Source organism: Equus caballus, chromosome 17 (genome assembly GCF_041296265.1).
Source record: "Equus caballus isolate H_3958 breed thoroughbred chromosome 17, TB-T2T, whole genome shotgun sequence".
Taxonomy (NCBI): Eukaryota; Metazoa; Chordata; class Mammalia; order Perissodactyla; family Equidae; genus Equus; species Equus caballus.
The window spans coordinates 20,035,226-20,044,353 of NC_091700.1; positions in this window are offsets into that span (position 1 = coordinate 20,035,226).

The window sequence follows — 9,128 nt, forward strand, 5'->3', positions numbered from 1 at the left end:
GAGCCAGGACCTGTCTTAGATATCTTTGCACCTACCCTGCACAGAGCTCCTTGCACAGTGCTCTGAACTGAGGTGCCTCGAAATCTTTGTTGAATGAATGGGTAATTTAACTTGCATTGTTAGACATGCTGGCAGGAAGAAAATTCACAAAGGGGATCTGGTAAGAGTTGCTGATGGCCACAGCCTGTTCTGAGCACTCATTGCCTACAGACCATAGAGTCCACTTGAAGGTTATAGGAAGTTTCCGAAAATTAGAAGACCCAGGCCATATCCTCAGTGAACTTTCCATCTGTTGGGCAATACTGAGTCTAGAGGTGGATTCACTGTGACGATCGTGAAACTTGAACTGTAGGTAACTCACTTGCCCGGGCCCCTTCTAAAGTCCTATACTTAATTTTGGACTTGTAATTTTGTACTCTTTTCCTTAGAGAGAGCTCATAAAAATGTAGCACTTTCAGCTCACACCAGTGGGATCTGCTCGTGGGTACAGATCGGGAGGCATAGGGTCACCGTGTCACTCTGCAGAGCTGCAGGAATGGGCTGAACCAGACAGGAGTGGTGAATTTGGGGATCTTCCCAAGGACTGGCAGAATTCTTCAGTGGATGAGATAGTTGGTCCTTCTTGCCCGTTATTCCCTCTTTCACAGTTAAACCAAGGAATGCTTTAGGAGGATGTGTAGTATTTACCCTCAGTGACATCTGCCTTAAAGAGATGGGAAGGCACCTGAAAGAGGCCCCTGACTTCACAGAGAAGCCGTGCACAGTGTGATTTAATTGAATCATGTACTTTTCAAAGTTCTTTCATGTTTGTTCTGCCATTCAGTCCTTCCAGATGCTCTGGAAGGTAGGCGGAGATAAACACCAAATCTCTTAGCAGACCAAGAAGCTGAGTCCGGGGTCAGTAACTCCTGTAAGGTTGCAGAGCAACCAGTGTCAGAGTTGAGGTAGAACTTCAGTTTCTTGATTAATCTACACTCTCTCTTCTTCTTCATGAGCTTCAGAGATGAAAAGCGTCATCAACCATGTGCAGAGGAGAGGAGGAACCCAAAGGGTTCCATTATCGTGAGCATGGGAGCTAGTCTTCCAGGTTTGGGGGATGTGATCAGACAGGAAGGCGTCAAGACAGGAAAGAGTTGCTGGGGTGTGTGTGTGGTAGGGTGTGTATGTGTGTGTGTGCATGCGCATGTGTGGTGTGTATTTATGTGTGTGTGTGAGTGGGTGTGTGCAGGTGTTGTAGAGTATATGCTACTTTGGAAGGTGTAAATACAAGAAGGTTCTAGACCAGCTTACATCAAATCCATGGATGAAAATTTGGGGAAAGGAGGGAACCAAAGGAATTTGAGGGTGATGGTGATTGATTCACTGACACATTTGGTGGATTATTCTGAATTTAGGATTGAAAGAGGCAGCTGGAGCTTAGATATTTTTAGTATTTAACACTTACTTAATATTTTCTTTCCTAATTTAGTGCCCCCACCCCAAAGAAACTAAAGCACTTCCCCCTGACTTTGTGCCAAGTTTGCTGTGTGAAACAAAAGAGGTAACAAGCCATCCTTCCCAGAGGCCCAGGTGTCTAAACCTGAGACTTGTTAGAAGTTTGTGCCTGTATTTTCCTAGTGGATTCAAAGCACTTTAGAAACATTTCCTAATGAAGCTTCACAATCTATTAATGAAACAAATAACAACACTCAGTATCTGTGTGAGTTAACGTGGGGCTAGTGATGGCAATGTTGGACTTGTTTAACTTTCCTCTACACGTGTGACGCGTCAAGGCTTGAGACAGAACTGGGGCTCATGTCTATGAACAGAGGAATATTGGCAACTTCTTTCCTATGGTCATTTTACATTTTGAATGTTATACCACAATCACTTGTGGCAATTATTTCTTCAACTTGATTCTATTTAATTAATTATTGTTTAAAAAAAGATAATGAGATCCCCAAAGATATTGATAAATCCTACACTTCTGATACATCTTCATAAAGAATAGAGTTGTAAATCAAGCAGGTTGTGAATGTTTTTGACTAGAGCTACACTCAGAGTCCCGAGGGAGCTTCCTGATCTCTGTGGCATTAGCCTGGTCCTTTCTTCCCCTGTCACGTGTCTGGTTTAATACAGAACTAGACGATATGCACATTTCCATAAATAGACACACATCTTTGAATTCCAACACCGGACACAGCTCAGCACTGGGAGTTGGGGGTCAGCCCAAGAGTCTGAGACACAGGGCAAGAGGGGGAGTGTGTCTTTGCCCTTCTGGGTCCCAGAGAAAGGCAACGTCGTGCCATTTTTAGGTCCGAGTGCTGGTAGAGGTGGAGCCATAGGCTTGGAGCCGCAGAAGGAGAGTGTGGAGACAGCGGGTAAAACAGACGGATTAAGGAGACTAGAAAGGGAGAGAGATGGGAGGTAGGGGTTAACAGAAAAGAAGTGTCAACTCCACAAGAGAAGCCTTGCTTTTTAGGGAATGTGCTCCCTGCAAAAAATAACTGCATTTTGATGTCTCTTCCAGGCTTTTCATAGTTAGACAGCTGCAGAGGGAAAGAAAAATGCAGGGCTCTGAGCAGGAGGTGTGTTTTCAGATGTGTGACCTGCGTGAAAGGGCCTGGGGGCCACCTTCACACTGTCCTTTGCGTTATATCACGCATGACTTGAATACGTGGCCGTGCCTCCAACTGGACTCTGTCTCTCTGTGGCACTTTGTGGGAAGTGGTAAGCTGTTTGCGTGGGTATTATTACACCTTCTTGAACAAATAGGTTTGCACTGTAAAATCTAGCCTCATCTTTAAACATTTATTTAGTCTATGCAGTTGTGCCTCTTGATACTCTAGTACGGTGAAGTGTGCGGGCCTGCACACACACACACACACACACACACACGCACACGCACATTCCAGAGATGGTTTAGAAAACATGAAAGTTCAGCTTTGTCCTTGGGTGTCGTTAAAGTATTTAATAGGAGGCAATGCGCATTTATAAACAAAAGGACTGTCACTTTGATGCCTGCCCTTGGAAAGATGTGCTTGTTGGCCACCAAATAGCTCTATTTCCGTACAGTTAATCTTGCGAGCTTCTGTTCATGTTCAATTCTGATTTCCACTTTGTAGAGACTTGCTTTTGCTATTTGGACATGCGAAAGCACCCCCCACACAATTCTGTCAAAATCATAACCTGTTTGTGTGAGGAGAGGAGCATTTCATCATGTATCGGTTACTCCTCGTGTCTATTTTGATGGCTTTTTATTTATGGAATATCGGCATATTTTTATCTGTGAGGCCTCTCAGTTGTTTTTGGAGAGAGATTTAGAAAAAAATGAAGGACAGGCACAGTCTTGGACAACCAATTCTAAGTTAAATATTCTTGCCATTTTATTTTTAAAAAAGAGCGTTAGCACGAGTTCGTTTAATATCTAGCAAAGTTCAAGCCAGAAATAATTCAATAATCCTAAAGAATCGCTCCTATTTATTGTGCCTATTTAAGCCTTCAAACAGCTCTTTAAATACATGTGCCTTTATCCTAGCTTCTTACTTTCTTTCATGTTTTTCTAGGCATTTAACTTTGGAGTCTGTCTAATGCACACTGCTTTTCTTCTAAATTCTCCTTAAAGCTGATCTCTTTGGGGAAGTCCTTCCAGGGCTGACAGTTAGATAGCATTCATGTCTTCATCCTGGGCACTGAGGGCATTTTTCTTCCTTGTGTTATGGGACAAGGGACTATGTGAAAGTGCGCGTGTCTTTTATCCAAAATGTAAAGTACAGTTTTTCAAAACACCATGTTAAAACCATTCACACAATGCTGAGAGGACAGCTAGGGATGAGAAATCACTTGCATATCATAGTTCTCTCATTTATTATGGTCACCTGTCACTAGAAGCTCCTGGATCAGCCCTGCCTTAAATTGATATCCAGGGGCCGGCCCCGTGGCCCAGTGGTTAAGTTCCGGTACTCTGCTGTGGTGGCCCAGGGTTTCGCCAGTTTGGATCCTGGGGGCGGACATGGCACTGCTCGTCAGGCCACGTTGAGGAGGCGTCCCACATGCCACAACTAGAAGGACCCACAACTAATAAAATATACAACTATGTGCCGGGGGGATTTGGGGAGAAAAAAGCAGAAAAAAAAAGAAAAGAAGATTGGCAACAGTTGTTAGCTCAGGTGCCAATCTTTAAGAAAAAAAAAATTGATATCCAGCAGTGAAATTTGAGTTTTGATGTATATTCTATAATGAGACCCACTTAAGGTGCTCTGAGCCTAAAATCTCACAAAAACCACTTCTCTAAGATCCCATCCGTACTTCCTGTTTCTATGGATGTAATTAGATTTGTTTATGACTTCGGAGGCTGTTGTAGCTTTGGTTATGGTTACAGTGAGAGTGGGCTCCGGTCAGAAACGTAAAATTGCAAAGTTCCTTCTTGAAGCCCTTTTCCCGAGTGCCCGGAGCCCAGGTTGACTTACCTGGGTGGGACCCCACGCAGAGTCCACTGGGCCAGATGTTGTCCTGTGCTGAGGCCATGCTTTGTCTCAGGGTTCCCGCCCACTCTCTATCTCCCAGGAGAATTCTCGTTTGTTTGTCCATTCATTTGTTCCTTCATCATTTCACTTAACAAATATCCATGGAGAAGCTTCCAGGAACCAGGCGTTCTTCTCGGCCTGGAATACAGAGGGGGCGAGGGCCCCCTCCAGGCCTCTTGCAGTCTGTATGGAAGTTACAGAAGTGATGAATTACTCACCACTGCGGCAGGCTGGGAAAGTGGGGAGTGTCCCTGAGGAGAGCAAAGAGCAGCCAAGTGATGAAGAGGTGGCAGAGGGTGGACCAGCTAATAGGAAGTGCTGAGGGGAGGCAAGGAACCCACCCGTAGAGAATCCAGAAGGAGGCTTCTCTGCCTGGAGCCCAGAGGATAAAGGGCAGGTGGGCGGAAGCAATGGTTCTTTATGACTTTTGAAGGTATCTTAAATATATTTGACTAGTTTTGTTTTGTTTTTAGGGTACCATTTTAAGAAACACTTAATTTGGAGTCAGCCTGGTGGTGCAGCAGTTAAGTTTACACATTCTACTTTGGCGGCCTAGGGTTGGCCAGTTCGGATCCTGAGTGTGGACCTACACACCGTTTGTGAAGCCATGCTGAGGCAGGTGTCCCACATATAAAGTAGAGGAAGATGGGCACGGATGTTAGCTCAGGGCCAATCTTCCTCATCAAAAAGAGGGGAATTGGTGGCAGATATTAGCTCAGGGCCAATCTTCCTCAAAAAAAAAGAAAAAAAGACACACTTAATTTATTGATTACTAATAATCATAAGGGAATTTAGACCTCTTGAATATATGAATACATTCAATATACATAAATCAGATTTTGTTGTTAGTAACAAAAATTTCAACATTTCACATGGGATTTTTCTGTCTATTTTGATTTCGTTTGAACCTATGTTTGTGCCATTTCCTATCTTGTCAAAGTTTTGGAATTTTAATGACTCTTTGACAATTTCTCAAGCAGTACATCCACTTTGGTGTGTCGTTTCTAATACCTGGTAGCCAGATTCACTTTACGATCTGAGTTTTTTGTCTCTTTTTGGTCGTTTCTTACTTTCCTCACTTTTGGTGTTTCGCTGGCCTGTCATTTCAGTGGTGTGCAGTGAACTGGCCTCCTCTCACTTCTCTCCTCTACACTTACTGTCCTCCTGCTTTTTAGAAAAATCGTTTAATTACATTTAATTCTTAAAACAGTCCCATTGTGCTTTAGAGTTTGCATGAATATAAATTCCAAACAAACAGGTTTGTTTCTTCCTCTCTTATGGTGTCCCACTATCTTTGTCTTATTAAATTCTTATTCAAGGCCTATCCTGTGCCTGGCATAAGGATAGGCCCCAGGAACATACAGATTAAACAAAATCTCTGTCCTACAAATATGGAGACTCTAAAGAATGGGAACTTACCTGTGGCCTCTGTTCCTTTTAGGCCCTGATACATTCAGTTTATTAGACTATAGAAATGCGCGATGCACTTGCTGTTTCTCTGTAATGATCGGGTGTTAGGAAGTGATGCTAGCTTCTTGTTTCCAAAGACAAATGAGGCTTCATCAAGGCTTTGACACAAAATTCAGTTTCTATTAACTGACTTCTAAGACAGATATTGATAGCACTCAACTTTTTGTATGTCTGACTTTTGAAAACTCAGAAGTTACCTTCTTGAAATTTACTAGCTTATTCTCTACTTCTTTTTATCTCCCTCTCTCTCAAAAAAAGATTCCTCACATCTTAATTAGCTCTAAGTAGCTTTTGGCTCCTTGAACTATTCAGGTCAGGTGGCTTCTAAATGGGACTCAATCAGGTTCTTTGCAGAATGTGTAAGTGACTTTCCGAGCATAGCAAACAGGCTAATGCCATTTTTTCTTCTAGTAAATATAATACTCAATAAAGCCAGCTTTAGCGTTGTCACCTGGTGGGCATTTTCCAAGACGGTTACTGGGATTTCAATGTATGGCAGAGCATGGCATGGTGATGGGAAAACTGCTGATTTAAATACAACTATGCAATGTTCAACAGACATGCTTGATGCTCCACAAACTGATTTATAAAACTGCCAATAGAACATTACAGATGTGGAATTTTTTTGTTGTTTCCTTCACCAGTCAAGTTTCAGAGCAGAACACAGAATCCACTTAAGGTATTTTAAGGAGAAATGACTGTATTTTAGAGAATTGGCTGCTCACACAATTGTTGAAAGGGCTGGAGAAGTAGGCTCCAGTCTAGAACTCTGGAACGAACAGCCAGAACCATGGCCCTGCCCTATCCAGAAGGGAGGAGTCCGAAGCTGGGGAGGGACACTGGAGAAAAAGCTCTGCTCCTGATCTCCCTGGTGACTGCCTCTTGGTACCTGGGAAGCTGGAGAGTGGGCCCGGAACATGGCTGCAGCAAAACTTCATGAGCCCAAGACTCTGTTGCCAGCAGATAAAAGCCAAAAGGCATCATTTCCTTCTCTACCTCGCTTCCGTCTTAAAAATCTTAATGATGTTTGATCTCATCAGGACCTTTAGCTGAGAGTTTGAGAAATGTAATTCTCAGCCTCTCAGCTTCTGCAGTGCAGAAAAGCACTCTAGAAAGGATTGAGAAAGAATACTGAGTGCCCAACACAACTACAGAGGGCAAAGCAGTGGGACGCGCACATGGACGCCATGCAGTGAGCGGCTCGGTGAATATATCTCCTCCAAGGAGAAGACCTGCTGTAGTTTCTGTTACTGGGACCTTCTATCATCAGGGGAATCCACTCTTCCTGCCTTTGCCACATGTGAATAATGACTGTCAGGGAAATTCTAGTAAAGTCTGGGACTGTTCAAAGAAGAAAGAGAAAGTAAATTGTGCAGGTGGTCCTGGGAGTTTTAATGGAGTCAGGATGATACTAATGCTTCTGGTGTCCCTGTGGGTGGGGCCCACCCTGCTGATGTAGAGGCAGCAGGCAGGAATCCAGAGGCAGCTATGAATAATATAAAATTCATGTGGTGCAAGGCCTCCAGGATCCCAACCACTGTGTGAGTTGGGAAACATTTGTAATCGAGGTGCTTGAAAACTCTGTGATGTCACATATCACTTATGAAGTCAGCAAACATGTTAGACCACAACCACGTTGAAGGCCCTGTGTGATAGGCCCTAGGGGCAACGCCAAAGCCTAATAGCGTGTCTTCAAGTGAGCTGGGTGGGCACCTCCCTGTTACCAACTGCCTGAGGGGTGACATGGAGGCAGACCCTGAAGGATGCCCAGGGTTTCATAGAACAAGGGATTCACTCCAGGCAGGGGCAGCAGAATGGGTAGAGGTGCAGGGGCCTTGTTGATTCAAAAAATCAGATAAATGCTGTAATTTTCTTTTTGCTGTTTGGCACTAGATAAAGACTGGTTGGGGTTTATCATTCACCGTAACAACTTTTGGATACAATTTGGTAAGAAAACTCTTGCTTTGGTTTCTAAGGAGACCTTGGGGCCTCAAGAATCTGAAGAGATTTTGTGGTTTGGTTTTATTTTCATAGAAAGACCAAAAAATTTCTGGAACACAAATTGATTCTGTGTTTTAGGTTTGCTATATAGCCTCCGACAACCTCAAAGCTCTCAAGCTTTCAGACTTATGTTAACTGAAATGAGCACGAATTTCTTCAAAAGCAGGGAAGCCCCTGATTGCTGCGGGGACTTCACACAGGGCTCTGTTGCCTACTATTGGCCAAACGCCTCTTTCTAGTTGGAAGTATGAGTCACCTATAATTTTATGTTTCTTGAAAGTTTCCCAAGAAGTCATCTTTAAGTATCTCATCTTTAATTCTATATCACACTTTTATTACATTTATATTTTAGGTTAAACATGACTTATAAATGGCTTAGCCAACTGGAATGAATTCTTTACCCCAAAAGGCTTTAATGTCAGATGAAAATTATATTTTCTGGGGAAACAAAGAGATGATGAGTTTTTCTTGGTACTTTCTCAGAGCTTTGTTTCTGTAGTCTGGACTGACATCTGGGCATGACATTTTTGGTTTTTTTAAAAAGGCTTTAGTTACCATTTGCCCACATGACTTCTTTCTTCCCCCCTCATATAATTATCCTATTTGTTGGAACCAAGACATGCTGAAACATTACAGGGAATGTTTGTCCAACAGGCAGACTGGAAGTGGGATGTAATCGTGACCTAAAATAAAGTAAGCTGGTATAATTCTAAGCCGAGAATTTATGGATTTGAGAATTGCAAAGCAGTAGTGTAAGGAATATCTAAGGCAGTGGTATCTAAGGAATGATTTGGCAATCTGGACTTTTCCTTCCTAGGCAAAACAGCCTAATTGTTTGCAGCGTGGCTTCTGTTGACTCTCTGGATTAGAAGCTGCTCTCAGGCCCCACGTGACCGTGGGTGGTTGACTTAGGCCTTCGCACCCCTGACTCCTAAAAGTGGGGTAATATTAGCAGCTAGCTCACAGGGTTACTATGAGGATTACATGAAATTAAATTGCATTCACAGAACTTTACAGGACTCGTCACAGTTCCCGGAACAGTGAGTGTGCTAAATTAATGTTATTATTATAATTAATGCTATTAATGACTTTCTGTCTAGTCTGGGCCTATGTACACTGCTGATTCTTTATCTGCTAAATTTAAATAAACAC